Source organism: Hyperolius riggenbachi, chromosome 8, assembly GCF_040937935.1.
Source record: "Hyperolius riggenbachi isolate aHypRig1 chromosome 8, aHypRig1.pri, whole genome shotgun sequence".
Classification (NCBI taxonomy): Eukaryota; Metazoa; Chordata; class Amphibia; order Anura; family Hyperoliidae; genus Hyperolius; species Hyperolius riggenbachi.
In genome coordinates, this window is record NC_090653.1 from 11780384 (window position 1) to 11797521 (window position 17138).

Consider the following 17138-nt stretch of genomic DNA (forward strand, 5'->3'; position numbering starts at 1 on the left):
ATAGGAGGGATAACTGCAGGTCAGGACTCTACGGTCTTCCTATAGGAGGGGTAACTCTGCAGTCTTTCTATAGGAGGGATAACTGCAGGCCAGGACTCTGCGGTCTTCCTATAGGAGGGATAACTCTGCAGGTCAGGACTCTGCGGTCTTCCTATAGGAGGGGTAACTCTGCAGGTCAGGACTCTGCGGTCTTCCTATAGGAGGGATAACTCTGCAGGTCAGGACTCTGCGGTCTTCCTATAGGAGGGATAACTCTGCAGGTCAGGACTCTGCAGTCTTCCTATAGGAGGGGTAACTCTGCAGGTCAGGACTCTGCGGTCTTCCTATAGGAGAGGTAACTCTGCAGGTCAGGACTCTGCGGTCTTCCTATAGGAGGGGTAACTCTGCAGGTCAGGACTCTGCGGTCTTCCTATAGGAGGGGTAACTCTGCAGGTCAGGACTCTGTGGTCTTCCTATAGGAGGGATAACTCTGCAGGTCAGGACTCTGCGGTCTTCCTATAGGAGGGATAACTCTGCAGGTCAGGACTCTGCGGTCTTCCTATAGGAGGGATAACTCTGCAGGTCAGGACTCTGCGGTCTTCCTATAGGAGGGGTAACTCTGCAGGTCAGGACTCTGCGGTCTTCCTATAGGAGAGGTAACTCTGCAGGTCAGGACTCTGCGGTCTTCCTATAGGAGGGGTAACTCTGCAGGTCAGGACTCTGCGGTCTTCCTATAGGAGGGGTAACTCTGCAGGTCAGGACTCTGTGGTCTTCCTATAGAAGGGATAACTCTACAGGTCAGGACTCTGCAGTCTGCCTATAGGAGGGGTAACTCTGCAGGTCAGGACTCTGCAGCCTTCCTATAGGAGGGGTAACTCTGCAGGTCAGGGCTCTGCTGTCTTCCTATAGAAGGGATAACTCTACAGGTCAGGACTCTGCAGTCTGCCTATAGGAGGGGTAACTCTGCAGGTCAGGACTCTGCTGTCTTCCTATAGCAGGGGTAATTCTGCAGGTCAGGACTCTGCAGCCTTCCTATAGGAAGGGTAACTCTGCAGGTCAGGGCTCTGCAGTCTTCCTATAGGAGGGGTAACTCTGCAGGTCAGGACTCTGCGGTCTTCCTATAGGAGGGGTAACTCTGCAGGTCATGGCTCTGCGGTCTTCCTATAGGAGGGGTAAATATGAAATGCAATGGACTTTTAATCCTGTTTTAGCATCTACACATATAAAATAACATCAGATTAAAAAAAAAAAAAAAAAAAAAGGGAAAAAAAAACCCAGAAAAACAAGCATACTGAGCGAGGGAATAGGCATGTAGAAAGGTAATTATCCTTTGTTTATCTTTATGAAATGTATACCTATCGTGTTTGCATGAATTAAAACCTGCGATGCATTCTTATCACATATTTTCACTGCCATATTTTGTTATTCATATTTTATTTGTTTTGCATTTTCTATCCATTCAGATCACGCCCCTCCCCCCAGTCTTTAGCGCGAGCGTTGATTCATCTGCTAATGCTGATATAGTCACCAGAATAGCACCATTGTAAACGGTGTGTGTTTAATTAACGTGGACGTGTTTATCACAAAGTTTATCTTCCTTCCTTTCGCCGTCGCCTCTTGTTCAGGAAATGGATACACAAGTCTCGTTACATCCATCTCTAGTCTCCTGTGTTTGCATTATACACTTTCTTTGCATCTTTTAAAAAGTACCAAATTACTTGAAACGCATCAATCGAATAATACATATGACAACTAGGGATGCTCATTCGGATTCCGCGGAAATGCAATTTCCGAAATTCCGATCGGAAATTGCATTTCCGCATCGGAATGCGGAAATCAGTAATGCAAGTGCGTTAGGCGGATTTCCGCCGGAAATTTCAGCCAGAAATCGCGGAAATTCCGCCCGAGTTTAACATTGATTTTCTCAAAAACTATAAGGTATTTTTGAAAAAAAATGTGTGAAACTTGTTAACAAGATTCAGTTTAATAACCCCTGAAAATTTAGTGTTTCTAGGACTTACGGGGGCTTTGCTATTAACCGCTAAAGTCGGAGGATTTTTACTGTAATGTAAAATGCAGAAAATCTGCATCTGCCCATTTTCTGCATTTTACATTACAGGAAAAATCCGCCGACTTTACCGGTTAATAGCAAAGCCCCCGTAAGTCCTAGAAATACCAAATTTTCAGGGTTTATTAAACAGAATCTTCTGAACAAGATGCAAAAACAAGTATTCAAAAAGACCTTATAGTTTTTGAGAAAATCAATGTTAAACTCAGGCGGAATTTCTGCGATTTCCGGCGGAAATTTCGCATTGGAATGTGGAAATTGGTAACGGAAAGCAGAATCGGTATTTGGCAATGGCGGAATGCGGAATTACCGCGGAATCGGAAATTGGCATTTCCAACCATCCCTAATGACAACGTATGGTTAAAAGACACTGGAAGTGAGAGGGATACAGAGGCTGCCATATTGGTTTCCTTTTAAACAATACAGATTGCCTGGCTGTCCTGCTCATCCTCTGCCTCTAATACTTTTAACTGTTTGCCAACAAATTCCTGCAAATGCATTGCAATATCTGTTCATTGTAATGAATGGAAATCACAAATGCATCGGAAAAAGTGGCACAGAAAGGCAAGTGCCGTGCGTTGCAAAAGCACTTGCATTTCCCGATGTGTGGGAATCAATCAGTAGCTGATACCCCCTTTTACATGAGAAATCTTTTCCTTTTCACAAACGGATCATCTGGGGGCGCTGTATGGCTGATATTGTGGTGAAACCCCTCCCACAGGAAACTGTGAGGACCATGGTCTTGACAGTTTCCTGTCTGTGAACCTCATTGCATTGTGGGAAATAGCTGTTTACAGCAGTTTACAACTGCAAAAAAGCAGCATTTCCTTCCACTGAGATCACCTGCCAGCAGTAAAACTGTCACCATGTGATAAATGTCAGAATGTAAATCAGGGAGAGGAAAGATTTTACAATGGGAAAACACTGACTAAATCATTTATACATAATTATTGTAAAAATGAAGCACTTCTTTTATAACATTATTTTCACTGGAGTTCCTCTTTAAAGAGTGAAGCAGGTAACTTTGGCACACAACGCTCAGTGGCGAGTGCCAAAGCTGGGCACCGTCATAGTGGCAATGCTATGATACGCAACCTATGCAAGAGTAAGCAGTTACTACAACTTGGAGGAGGAATAGTATTTAACGCTGCCGGGTAGTTTAACGGCAGCAGGGAGAGATGTCAATCGGATTGCCCTGCGCCCAACTCGCTGTTGGCCATACCATATGTACACAAAGAGAGGGTCTCAACACTGGAACATCGGAGAAGGACTTCGGAAGCCTCTAGACTTTCTGGAGACTTTCCACTATTTAGGTAAGTCTCTATATTTGATACAGTATATGTTTACACTTAGAGGAATTGTTGTGAAAATCTTAAAATTTAAAACACATACAAATAAGAAGCAGGTTTCTTCCAGAGTAAAATGAGCCATAAATTACTTTTCTCCTATGTTGCTGTCACTTACAGTAGGTAGTAGAAATCTGACATTACCAACAGATTTTGGACTAGTTTATCTCTCCATAGGGGAATCGCAGTATAACCTTTTTTCTTTATAAAGACTTTCCCTGAAAAAGATGGGCTAGTCCAAAATCTGTCGGTAATGTCAGATTTCTACTACTCACTGTAAGTGACAGCAACATAGCAGAAAAGTAATTTATGGCTCATTTAACTTCGGAAGAAATGTACTTCTTATTTATATATGTTTACATGTATTTTGAATTTTAAGATTTTCGTGACAGAGGTCCTTTAAGGATGTGGCCCACAGGAAAAAACTAGTGATTTCCCTAATTTTTAGCATCCAAAGAAAAAGGAACACAAATAAGTGCAGGTGTAATACCGAGACAACTCCTTTGCAGCATTGTGTGAGTAATGACACAAACTTCTGTATATGAATTTTTAAGCGCCCCTTCTACAAACCTGCAGAGAACCGTCCTGAACATTCTGATCCGTACGGTTATTAAGTGCGTCCAAAAAAGGCTTACGTTTTCATAACCTAACTTTAGGCCATTTCCCAGTAGAAATTACCCTTTTATTCCGCAGCATAAAACCTGCTCTGTCCAAACAGCTTGTGCTGAAATTTCAATTTTAAATTTTGTATTCCTCTTGCTGTCCAACAAAATATTGATTATTTTTCAACGTTGAGATAAATAATTCATTGAGAAAAGACTTAGTATGTTTTAATGAAGTTAGGAGCCTCAGATCTCGCTGGGTTTGAGAGGCGGCCGTGCTGCCCCCTGCTCAATGCTGGAGGCAGGAGGAGGGGAGAGGAGCAACGCTTCTATGCGCAAACCACTCTTGTCTTCAAATATATCTTTTTGTGCTTTTTAACTTTGTTAAACCCGCTGCTTAAAGTGTAACTGTTAAAAACAAATTGTGGTAAGAACAAATCTCTCTTAAGGCATCTACTTGACAATATATATCAACAAATATTTTGAAAGTAGTGCAACTCTTTGCTTTGTCTATCTTAAGTGTTTACTGAACAGGACTGAACTGGGTGTGGCTGCACACAGGATGTGAGCAGACATTTGGAAGATCCTGATGTCTCTGAACTGTCCTTTCTTAATAATGATTTTCTGATCTGGTTTATCCAAGTAAGCAATCAGATTTTTCTTCCTTCCATAGGAGCTAGGAAATGCTGTACTTTGATGTTAAAGTGGTCTGAAAGTCAGCATTTCTACTTGAAAGCTACTATCCTATTTTTTTTTTTAGCAGAACATCACTGAAATGGTTAAACAAAGCACTTTGTCCTGCTATTCAGCACCAAATCCGCATCCAAACTGGAGATAACAGTATCTTTGTTTGCATTCCAATGTTGATACATGTATGTAAAGATGTTAATATATAATAAAAAGCAGCTGGAATAAAATGCAATGGCAGGTTTCAGGGCACGATAAACTACACTTTGGAAACAAGTAATTTGTAAACAGACAATATTACGTGTGCACAAAAGCAAATATGATAACTTTATGATTAATAAAAAGTAGGAAAACATATTTTTATTGAATGTTATGTCGGAGTTTCAGACCACTTTAAGTCACTATTTGGTCGAGTTTGACTCTTTGTGACTCCTTGGAAGATGTGTACTATTGCCCTAGTTGAAAACTATAGTCAAGAAGCTAAGCTAACTTGCAACACACAGATTTAACTAACAATATTGAGAAAAGCTGACCAAACAGGTACTGCCAGGGATCAGTGAAGAAGAGAGAGGCTTACAGTGAAGCAGGATGGGCAGGTTTCTTGCTGGGTCACAATTAAAAGAAGTGGTAGGGGGAGGTGCAAGGGAAGAAAGTCCTGAGTTAGCACAGCTTTATAAATCAGTGCTGCTGACTTTGGGGTAGTGGTGTAGCAGCAGGGTGCTGAAATCACACAAGCAGACTGCAGACGCTGTCCATGGTGCTGAGATCACACAAGCTGACTGCAGACACTGTCCGTGGTGCTGAAATCACACAAGCTGACTGCAGACACTGTCCATGGTGCTGAAATCACACAAGCTGTCTGAAGACACTGTCCGTGGTGCTGAAATCACACAAGCTGACTGCAGACACTGTCCGTGGTGCTGAAATCACACAAGCAGACTGCAGACACTGTCCATGGTGCTGAAATCACAGAAGCTGACTGCAGACGCTGTCCATGGTGCTGAAATCACAGAAGCTGACTGCAGACACTGTCCATGGTGCTGAAATCACACAAGCTGAGATAGTGAAACAGGATATTTTAGAGCTCAGAGCCGAGCACCAAAGCTGGGCACTACATTAGTAATACTTTAGTGTGCACCCCGCACGGGGGTATTTCAGGGTTCCAGCGATCGCAGGATGCTAAATTACTCCACTCTCTGTTGCTATGACTTGGAGGGGGAATAGTATTTAATACAGCTGGGAATTTGAGCGGCAGCAGGTTGAGCTGCCATTTGGCTCACACTATGCCCAACTCTCTAACAGCTTTATAATACATAGACCAAGAGCGCACACTGCCCGCGATGCTGTAGGTTTCTTGTAGTCAGTGTCATTTCCGCTCATGAATTATTTCTGTATGGTTGTTGTAGGGAGTGAAATTTCCATGCACACATTAAATCTATATATTTTTTTAGGAGGTAACCTATTTCTCTATGCATTATACCTGTACGGCTGAAGAATTTGCTAAGAGAAATCATTCGAAAAATGAGGCTAGTCAGATGCGTGGATCATGCAAATTGCTGCATCGTCTTACAGAGGGAAGCGTAAGATGAAACTCCCTCTGGATATGTAAATGAGCTGACACGGCTGCGAGCCCTCCGTCTGGCATCACCCATTTAGGCTAAATTTTGTGAGCAGTGCGGACGTTCGGAACTCTCTGATCAGCGCTCTGTCGGTTTTCTTAAAAAAAAGAATCTGTCACATCTGATGCAAGATCACAGCACCAAACCACGTATTGGAACTGCACAGAAATCGCTTTCAATTTTCTAAATCTTTGCCATTGTTGTTGAGTAATCAGCTGTGAGTTATTATTTAAATCTCTTGTGCTGCCAACAACGCCATTTGGCAATCCATTGCCGTTACAAACATCTCTGGAGAAACTGGAAGATTTTAGTAGGTAAAGTCACACTATCACAAGCTAGGTACACACATGCAATTATTGTTGTTCCGCAGAGATTGTAAATTGATCCCTTGAAGTGACAGTTCAGGGCCTAGTGAAGGTGGCTTCAGGAGGTGGGGTCCAAGGGATGGAAAGGTACACCCTTGGCAATCTGCACCCAACCCCAATCACCCATGGGGAAAAGGAGGCAATTGCCCCAGGGCCTTCACTTCCATAGGGGCCCCAAGAGTCCCCTTCCCTCTAATAAATCAGATGGCTGTCAGCCAGATGCCCCCAAGCACTCTCCCCACTGTTGCTGCTGGCCCACTCACCCAACAGAGAAGCAGGAAGTGAAGGACAGGGTCACTTCAGGGGAGACAGACGGGCCTTTGACCGGCAACTAACTTAGTGGGATGGGGGCACATCAGGCTAATAAACTGTGGATGGGGGGATCTGGCTATTTTCTGAGGGGAATTAGGAGGGAGCATATCTGGCTGTTGCTGGAGATGTCTGGGCGGATGGGTTAGGTCAGAGGGGCCTCTGAGTTACTTTTTTTCCTGAGGCCCCATTGTAGCTAGAGTCAGCCCTGCTCACTGTTCCTTGTACAGTACTTCATATCAGCTAAGCCTATTTTTAACTTTGAAGCTAGGTTCACAGTGGGACATTGCGGAGCTGCGTTATAGAGTCTTATAATTCAGCTTACTGCACTGCAATGATCCGCCAGGGAAGCATACTTGTCATTGACTGTATGCTTTACTGTACCTACTCTACCTACTTGAGTGTGTGTGTGTGTGTGTGTGTGTGTGTGTGTGTGTGTGTGTGTGTGTGTGTGTGTGTGTGTGTGTGTGTGTGTGTGTGTGTGATATATATATACACACACACACACACACACACACACACACACACACACACAGTACACACACACACAGTACACACACACAGTACACACACACACACACACACACACACACACACACACACACACACACACACACACACACACACACACACACACACACACACACACACACTGTCTTGTTACAGTTAAATTTCATGAAATAAAACCTGGATAATAACAAAGTGTGACAGCTCCAGGATGCTAACCAGTAGCAATTACAATTCCGCACAGTTTTCATTCCATAACAGAGCAAGCAACAATTAGCACACCATTAAGCAAATTACCTCTAATTGTATCATGACTCGGGAAGATTTTGTATTTCCCCAACATGGGCTGCATTGTGCGTACCTACAGAGCCTGGCCAGTCCCAATATTTCACAGATTACAGCATTGTGTGTACCTACAGAGCCGGGCCAGAATCCCCCCCCCCATCCTCCGCTGCATGGACCGCTCCATTCTGATGAGGGATGTCTCATTATCTCACAGATTACAGCATTGTGTGTACCTACAGAGCCTGGCCAGAATCCCCCTGTCCTCAGCTGCATGGACCGCTCCATTCTGATGAGGGATGTCCTATTATCTCACAGATTACAGCATTGTGTGTACCTACAGAGCTGGGCCAGAATCCCCCCATCCTCCGCTGCATGGACCGCTCCATTCTGATGAGGGATGTCCTGTTATCTCACAGATTACAGCATTGTGTGTACCTACAGAGCTGGGTTAGAATCCCCCCATCCTCCGCTGCATGGACCGCTCCATTCTGATGAGGGATGTCCTGTTATCTCACAGATTACAGCATTGTGTGTACCTACAGAGCTGGGTTAGAATCCCCCCATCCTCCGCTGCATGGACCGCTCCATTCTGATGAGGGATGTCCTGTTATCTCACAGATTATGGCTAAGCTGCGCAGCGGGAGGTCAGCAGCAGCGCACACGGTATGGAAGCAGTACGAGCGTCAGCCAAATGGCGGGAAAGCTGCGGGGAGGCAGGGGGTGCCGGGGATTGGATTCAGCCCAAGCAAAGTATGCCAGCCAAAGATTATTGATGGAACTTACCGCGGCGCCCCAAGGAAGCCTCCCGGGTAACATAATTTAGGAGGCGTAACTCTGCAACAAAACCGGTTTGACACGAAGAATGGAAACAAAAGGGAAGCAATGGAGAAGGGTTTGTTAGCATGGAACTGGTAATGTCAATGGAAATGCAAAACACAGACAAGACATTGAAATACAAGATGTACCCTGCAAGTCGGGTGTCACCCCCTTCCATATGACTAAGGAGGATGCACTACAAGCACCAGCAATCACACAGTGCATCGAAACATGTCTCTGCTAATGAGTCCATCATTGGTCAACACTGAAGAGGGTGAGAGTTATCCAGAAAACTTGGACTGCTTTCATCTAATAAATGGAACCTGAAGTGAGAGGGACAAGGAGGCTGTCATCTTTATTTCCTTGTAAACAATGCCAGTTGCCTGGCAGCCCTGTTGATCTTATCACATACGTAGTGTCTGAGTCAAAACCCTGGAACAAGCATATGGTTAATCCAGTAAAAAGAGGAGTCAGCTGAGTCAGAGTACCTGATCTGCTGCATGCTTGTTCAGGGTCAATGGCTAAAAGTATTATATGACATGGGATCAGGAAGACAGCCAGGCAACTAGTATTGTTTAAAAGGAAATAAATATGGCAGCCTCCATATATCTCTCACTTTAAGCTCTCTTTAAATTATGTGCTGCCACTGTGCAAATGTTTTTAACCCCTCCAAGTCATTTCAAACCTTAAGGTGGCCACACAATATGCAATCTGACTGTACAATTTGTATACAATCTGAGCCCTCAGCTTTGTCTCTTTGTAAATAATGTTCGATCATTCAATTCCTGGGAATTATAAAACACTGATAGCCTTAGAATCTCCTACACTTCAACTCTGGAGCAAGAAAATCGATCAGTCTCTTCCTTTACCAACCTCTATGAATTATAACCCCAATAGATTCACTGTGACTCACTGTGGATATATTCTTCAAGTAGTCTCTTAAGGGGCCCATACACTCAGCCGATTAACGGGCGATCGATCGAAATCGATCAATCGATTGCAAATCGTTTGCCGATTCGATCGATTTGCGGCAGAATTTTATCGATTTCAATCAATCGGCCAGGGTGGAAAATCAAAATCGATCTGAAGAGATTGCTTATCAATTTGCATTGGCCCCAATGCAAATCTGATGGCAAAAAAATGTCAAACTGAAATCTATTGGAAATCTGTTCCTAGTAAAAAATGGTCCTAAACACATCAGATAGATCAGAAATCAATCTGACGATCTATCTGCTGCTAATCTGACGAGTGTATGGCCAGCTTTATGCTACGTATAAGTGGTGATTGATTGTACAGTCAGATTGCGCAGTGTGTGACAACCTTTAGATTTCCTGAGGCAGGGTCACACTAGAGTCAGCAGAAGTCGTCAGCATTTTTCTGAATCTGCAGTGTATGCTCAATCTTTGCTGACCCCCAGCAGCTAACAGCAGCTGACTGTCGGCAATAGTAAATCGTACGCAACGTGTGAGAAAATGCGACAGGTCCGGCATTCTTTTTACAAGCTGCAACAAAATGCACATGACTGCCACTGCACTTGCACTCTTCATTGGGAAGCATTATGTGCGTTCTTGCATGCATGTTCCCGGTGCTGGAGAATGGCTGTCATATTGGCAAGTTTGACCGCTGCCTGACAGAGGAAGATGGTCAGTGAGTTACTGATAGTTCCAAGTTGATGCTCTTTTTATGCCAACATGTTTATGCATAATGGAAAAGGAACAATCAGATGCAGAAGTTCCACTAAAGCAGGGATAGGGAACCTGTGGCTCGGGAGCCATATATGGCTCTTTTGATGGCTACATCTGGCTCACAGACAAATCAGTAGGGGTTGATTCACTAATTTACACTACTCAAGCAGCGCAAGTAAAATTTTCAAAGTAGGCATGCTACTGCTGTAAGCATGCACCACTAACTTACTTGCGCTCCCCCCAAAATGAACGGCTGCTCCAATTGTACCACTTTGGACCTTGTCAGGTCAAGTGACTTTGTAGGACAAGATCCCTGCCCTTTGATTGGCCCAGCAGGCTGCCTGTCACTTGACAGGCAGCCTATTGGGCCAAAGTGCGGGGATCTCGTCCTACAAAGTGAATCAACCCCCAAGTCAGCTAGCTAATTGTACAAGCTGTTAGTCCGTATTTCTCCTGTCTGACTCTCTGGGAAATTGCTGATGTTGCTGAAACCCAAGAGAAGCTGTAGACATATTTGACCCATTCGATGCCCGGTGGATCAACTGTATGCATATCACCATGGCAACAGGGACAGCCCTCTGCTGCGCATGTGCACTATCCCAGTTTGAAACATATTGTATGGCTCTTAGGGAAATACATTTTAAAATATGTGGCGTTTATGGCTCTCTCAGACAAAAAGGTTCCTGACCCCTGCACTAAAACATTCCTGAAGCAAGTTAAATTAATAATAATAATAATAATAATAATAATAATAATAATACAAATATATAGTAGAATTCCTTTATAATAAACATCAAGGGACCTGGCCCAATTGTTTACTATATCAGAATTGGTCATATATTGTTTATTTCTACAAGTGCATTTGGCTGGACCTGGGAATACAGTTTACTATAGCCAAAGGTTTACTATATCAGAGTTTATTATAATAGAGATTCTACTGCACATACTAACTTCAGTAGAGCGGTGCCTCCGGATAAGGATGGAGGCTGCCCCGCCCCCCTTCAGACCCTCCATCAGAATTTTATGGGCTCCATACTGGGCAAACCTTCTGGGCCCCCTACTCCTCTGGACCTCCCCTTGTAAAACCACAATCTGATAGGTATCTCATAGTAGCAGGTAGATAGTGATAGGTGTATAGGCTCCTCCCCCTGCCATAATAGACTCACAAAAGGGCAGAGCCATGTGCAGGGGCGGGGCCACAGCATAATGGGGCTGAGCCACAATACATTGTAGTCCTCCCCCTGCAATGCTGTGTATCCTCCAGTCACGTGGCGGGGGAGATGGTCACATAGCAGCTGGGACCAACGTCATTTCACCACACAGCTCATGTGGCTAAAATGGGCCATGCTACGGGAGTAATTGAAAGCTGGGGCCCATGTGGAATTACCACAGTTTGGGCCCCAGATGGTCTTGGGGGCCCCATACAGTAGTACCTCCTTGTACTGCCCTGAAGGCGGCCCTGCCCCTCTTCATTCCAGCTCCGGGATGCTTTTTAAAATATTCAGCATTAGTGTTGAATATTGCTAGGGGTTGCTCTCACATTCATGTGCGAGAGCAGCTGCACTGCTCAGGTGCAAAGTACACCCCCATGACAGTGCCACAGCAGTGGGCTTTTTTTTCTTTCCAAGAGTGGGTCCCTGCTGCTGCACAGGCATGAACCCTACTGGAGCCTGTACAGTGCGGCCGTGCCGGTTCATGGTCAGCCACGAAGAAGAGGGTCCTGTCCAGCACCGGAGAGATCATGGGGGTATTCACTTTTTTTTCCAGTTTCAGGTTTACTTTAAAGTAGTATAAAATACATTTTGAGCCCTTCAATTTACCAAAATAATATTTTATATTGTTTTCTGTTATATTTTAAATATTTATCTCACCTGTGTCTATACTTTTAAGCTAGCCCCCCCCCCCCCCACCTTGCAGTAGCTGGGGACGGGGTATTATAGAGGCTTACTCCTCCTCTTTCTGTAGAGTAGCACAGCAGAGTAGTGTGACAATTACCTGCCCCAGCACTGCATCTGGTCTCCTCTTCCTGGCTGCCGCACGCCCTATGCTGCCATCCTTCAGCTCCTGATGCAGGTCATGTGATCAGGAGCTGAGTATGCAGCATAGAGCGAGCAGCTGCCGGGAGTAAGAGAAGGGTCAGTGCAGGGCTCGAGCAGGTCATTACACTGCTCTGCTGCACTTACTCCGCAAGGCTGAGAGAGGCTGCCCAGGGGAAGGGGTGTGGCTTGGAGGGGGTCATTATTGCACCTCCTCATCAAATATGTTTTCTGATCACTGATTGGCCCTAGCTGCCTACTAGGGGCATTTAATTAGCTGCAAGCATCCTGTTAACCATATCTATAGATATATACTGCAGATCAGGCATGTTGGTTATATCTTATCTCCAGTAAAAGGACATCATTACTTCTCCAGCCTCAGTTCATCAGATGTCAGGCTATTTAAATGTCAAACCGCAACCATTTCCATTCTAAACAATTAAAATAAAAAACTATTTACAAGTTAACAGGCCCCGCAGGCATTGCATTTATTTGATCCGTCAAGTCCATTGCATTAATGCCGTCCACAGATTATTATTATTATGCCGTTTGATTACACTTGATGCCCTTAAGCAGTGAGGAGGGCCTTGACTTTTTACCGCATTTTTCTCTTTTTGTTTTTTTTTCATCTATTCTAATGGATGTTTTTCCTGTTGACGCGGGCATGGTTGATCCAGCGCACTCTTAGTTTAATGTCACCGGCGTAATTACACTTAGGCCTGTCACTCAAAGCCTTTCAAGAGATGGCCGCATTGTTCGCTTTGCCTCAAAACGTTCATTATCACTCTCGCGTCTTTCATACGAATGCTAAAAAGTGCGGTGTTTTGACAGGTGGAGTGATATTCTATACCCAGAGGCCTTGGTGCTGGGGGAAGGATGGAGAGAAATAAGATTCTGTTCCCTTGAATGGTCGGCTACTTACCCCCCCCCCCCCCCCCCCCTATCATGAACCGCAGCATTTAGTTTTAGGCAATCCGCAAGTTGAGCGTTTTACGCTCTGTTTGTTTTTCTTGGACCTCGTCTTATCTTCTACAATTCCGTGTCAACATCAGAAATCCATACATCAGGAGGGGTGTAATCATTCTCAGCGTTATGTGTCAAATATGACTTCTGTGATGATGGCCGAGATTATCCCTCTTTACTGTAAACGTTGAATATTATTGCCTCATGTAGGCGCCATTTTGAAGAAATCATACATTGTGTTACTTTTCTTCTTTTGAAGCCCAATAGAATCAAATGGGGATTTTTACATTTCATTCCAGGAAAGCTTGATCAGGATATGTGGCAGGGCAAAGGCGCAGATAGGGTTTTTAGCACCCGGGGACAAAGACAGTGTTTGCACCCCTTTCCTCCTCCCTCTGGAGTTTTGCCGTGGGAAAAAATGAGCGGGATCTTGTATCAAAATGTGGGCGTGGAGCCCACCATGTAGGTAGCTCATCCTGTAGGTAGCCAGCCCCTGTTTAGGTAGCCAGAAAGCCCCCTATTTAGAAGATATAGAGCTAAAGAACTCTTAGCAAATCCCCCTTCAAGTATAACCATGACTCCAATACACCCCAAAGAATATCCACACTCCCAACAGACCTCCAGTGTAGCCATGTTACCCAAGAAACCCCCCCCCCCCCCCCATCCCTCAAGTATAGAAATGCTCCCAATAGACCTTTCACTGTAGACATGTGGCCCCTATAGACACCCCTCCCCCCCCCCCAGTATAGATGTACTTTCCAGTAGTTCCCATGGTATTGCCCCTGCCTACAAGTGTACCTGGAGTCCCTCCCATGCGAAACAGTGCAGGTGAGCATGTCATGGTGATGTCTATGTGTACCTGTCACTGTGCATGTGGTTGTTCTTTTCTGGTGGGCTGGATTTTCTCTGAGGGGCTTCTGTGATCCCACCAGGAGAAAAGGCCAGCTGAGAAGCGAGTGACTGCAATACAGTGTTAGCGAACTATAAGCTTCCTGTTGCATGCTGCCCATGAGAGGGAGACACTAGGAGCTCCCGCAAAAACCTGAAGTCCGACTCCTAGGCAATCGCCCTTGTGCTTCCTTCAAATACTGTTCCCACCTGATACTTCTCCATGCTGAAATAACATTTTAAGCAGGCCGTGCATGTGAAGGCTTCAAAAATACAACAAAAAAAGAAATAGGCCAGAAAGTTATGTCGAAGTTGAAACGACTTTCACAAAAAGAAACCCCAACCAGAGCTGAAGATCTTGTAACCTTGACCTTGCCTGAAGTGTTTTTTGTTCTTTTATTATTGACGCCGGAACATGAGTGATTACTGAAGGACCTCGTTCTTGCCGTAGATAATACACAATTACGCTTAATTAATGACCTGATTATTCATTTATGTTCAATTATTTATTTAATCAGAATGACTCTCAACATGCAGCATGCTTCTCATAATTATTATTATTATTGTTCCGGTGACTTTTCACAAGTTACAAAATGTGGCGAGACGCTCTGGAAGTCATTTGAAGAGGAAGTTGATGGCATAGCAAAGGAATTACATTCAGCAGCTGCAGCATTTGATTGGACAATTTGCATGCATAACATTTGCATACATTTTGCTTCAGTGAGGGGCAAATATTCAACCACTTTAACCACTTAACGACCACGGTCAGCCGATCGGTGGACCTAGGTGTTAAGTGGTTTTACATGGAAACAGCCGCTCATTCGAGCGCCCTTTCCATGTCGTTCCAGGCGAAATGTAAACACGCGGGGAAGAAATCCCTGCTGTTTACATCATAAGGTGATGCTGTGCAGCAGCGCTGTAAAGGAGATCGGCGATCCCCGGCCTCTGATTGGCTGAAGCCTATTAGAGGCGGTGCAGGGCGGATCTCCGTCCTGCGTCGCCCAGGGGAAAGAGGGGAGGGAGGGAAGGACAGGGAGGCTGAAAATCGCTGCGGAGGGGGGCTTTGAGGAGCCCCCCCCCCCCCCCCCCACCCCCAAGGCGAAAATAGCTGGCGGCGATCAGACCCCCCCAGCAGGACATCCCCCTAGTGGGGAAAAAAGGGGGAAGTCTGGTCGCCCTGGCTCTATCCTGATCTGTGCTGTGGGCTGGAGAGCCCATGCAGCACAGATAAGGTTAAAATGGCCTGGTCCTTAAGTGGTTAAAGGATACCTGAAGTGACATGTGACATGATGAGATAGACATGGTTATGTACAGTGCCTAGCACACAAATAACTATGCTGTGTTCCTTTTTTTCTTTCTCTGCCTGAAAGAGTTAAATATCAGGTATGTAAGTGGCTGACTCAGTCCTGACTCAGACAGGAAGTGACTACAGTGTGACCCTCACTGATAAGAAATTCCAACTATAAAACACTTTCCTAGCAGAAAATGGCTTCTGAGGGCAAGAAAGAACTAAAAGGGGGAAATGTTTTTATCAGTGAGGGTCACACTGTAGTCACTTCCTGTCTGAGTCAGGACTGAGTCAGCCACTTGCATACCTGATATTTAACTCTTTCAGGCAGAGAATGAAAAAAAGGAACACAGCATAGTTATTTGTGTGCCTGGCACTGTACATACCCATGTCTATCTCATTACATCACATGTCACTTCAGGTATCCTTTAACCTCCTTGGCGGTAACCCCGAGTTCGGGGTAAGCCGCGCAGGAGGTTTTCTCCGGCCCTGCTGGGCCGATTTGTTTATTTTTTTTTTTTTTGCTGGACGCAGCTAGCACTTTGCTAGCTGCGTCAGCACACTGATCGCTGCCGCCCCGCGCTCGATCGCCGCTATCCGTCGCGCCGCGCCCCCCCCCCCCCAGACCCCGTGCGCTGCCTGGCCAATCAGTGCCAGGCAGTGCTGAGGGGTGGTTCGGGACTCCCAATGACGTCCTGATCGGAGATCACCGAAGGCGATCGAAGCGGGCGGGGGGATGCCGCTGAGCAGCGACTATCCTGTAGCGAGCCCTGGGCTCACTACATGATATAAGAAAAAATAAAAAAAAACTGCTGCGCTCCCACCTGGCGGAATATTTTATACCGCCAGGGGGGTTAAAGGGAAACTTTAACTGAACGGGGGGTACCGGAGGATTCCAGAGCGGCTCCGAGGGCACAGGACTGCTGCAGGGGGCTGGTAATAGCCCCAGGTAAGTGAAACTCCTTACCCCCCCCCCCCCCCCCCCGTTCAGTTAAGGTTCCCTTTAAAGAGGCCCTGTAGTGAGAGAGAGATATTTTATTTAGAATGTATTCCTGTCCTCCTGTGATGATTAACCTAGGCTGATAATCTATGCAGACCATTTAACCCCACACCCTTAAAACTTGAAAGAGCTCGTTTCCACTACATGAGGTGCGATCTCTGAACACCACGCAAATAGCAGTCAATGTTAATCAATGGAACAGTCTCATAGGGATTGCATTGAGCCACACCGCGATCGGAAGTACATGCGCTTGGGTTCGGTGTGGCAATCGCACTGCATGGTGCCAATGCGGCCAGTGGAAACGGGACCAAACACACACATATCCCTGAGCTCTTTTGGGATGCCAAGTCTATTTTCTACTGCCTTTGGAACTCTCAGTAAACAAACATTCTGCAGAGCTGAACTAAAGATGTCAGTGCCGGTGATAAATGTAAATCAGAGAGAGGAAAGTTTTTACACTGACTAAATAATCTATAAATGAATATTGTAAGAAAAAAAAAAGCAATTTTAATCATGATGTTATTTTTACTACAGTTTCTTGAGGACCAGGCCATTTTGCGCTGATCGGTGCTGCATGGGCTCTCCAGCCCACAGCACAGAATCAGCAGACAGCCAGGGCGACCAGACTTCCCCCTTTTTTCCCCACTAGGGGGATGTCCTGCTGGGGGGGTCTGATCGCCGCCGGCTATTTTCGT

General features: G+C 45.3%; 1 protein-coding gene across 6 annotated transcripts in view; it reads right to left on the reverse strand.

Moving 5' to 3' along the window:
- PCDH11X (protocadherin 11 X-linked) overlaps nucleotides 1-17138 on the reverse strand; it is a 1835932-nt gene that overhangs the window by 8950 nt on the left and 1809844 nt on the right. The gene's annotated exons all lie outside the window — the stretch shown is intronic.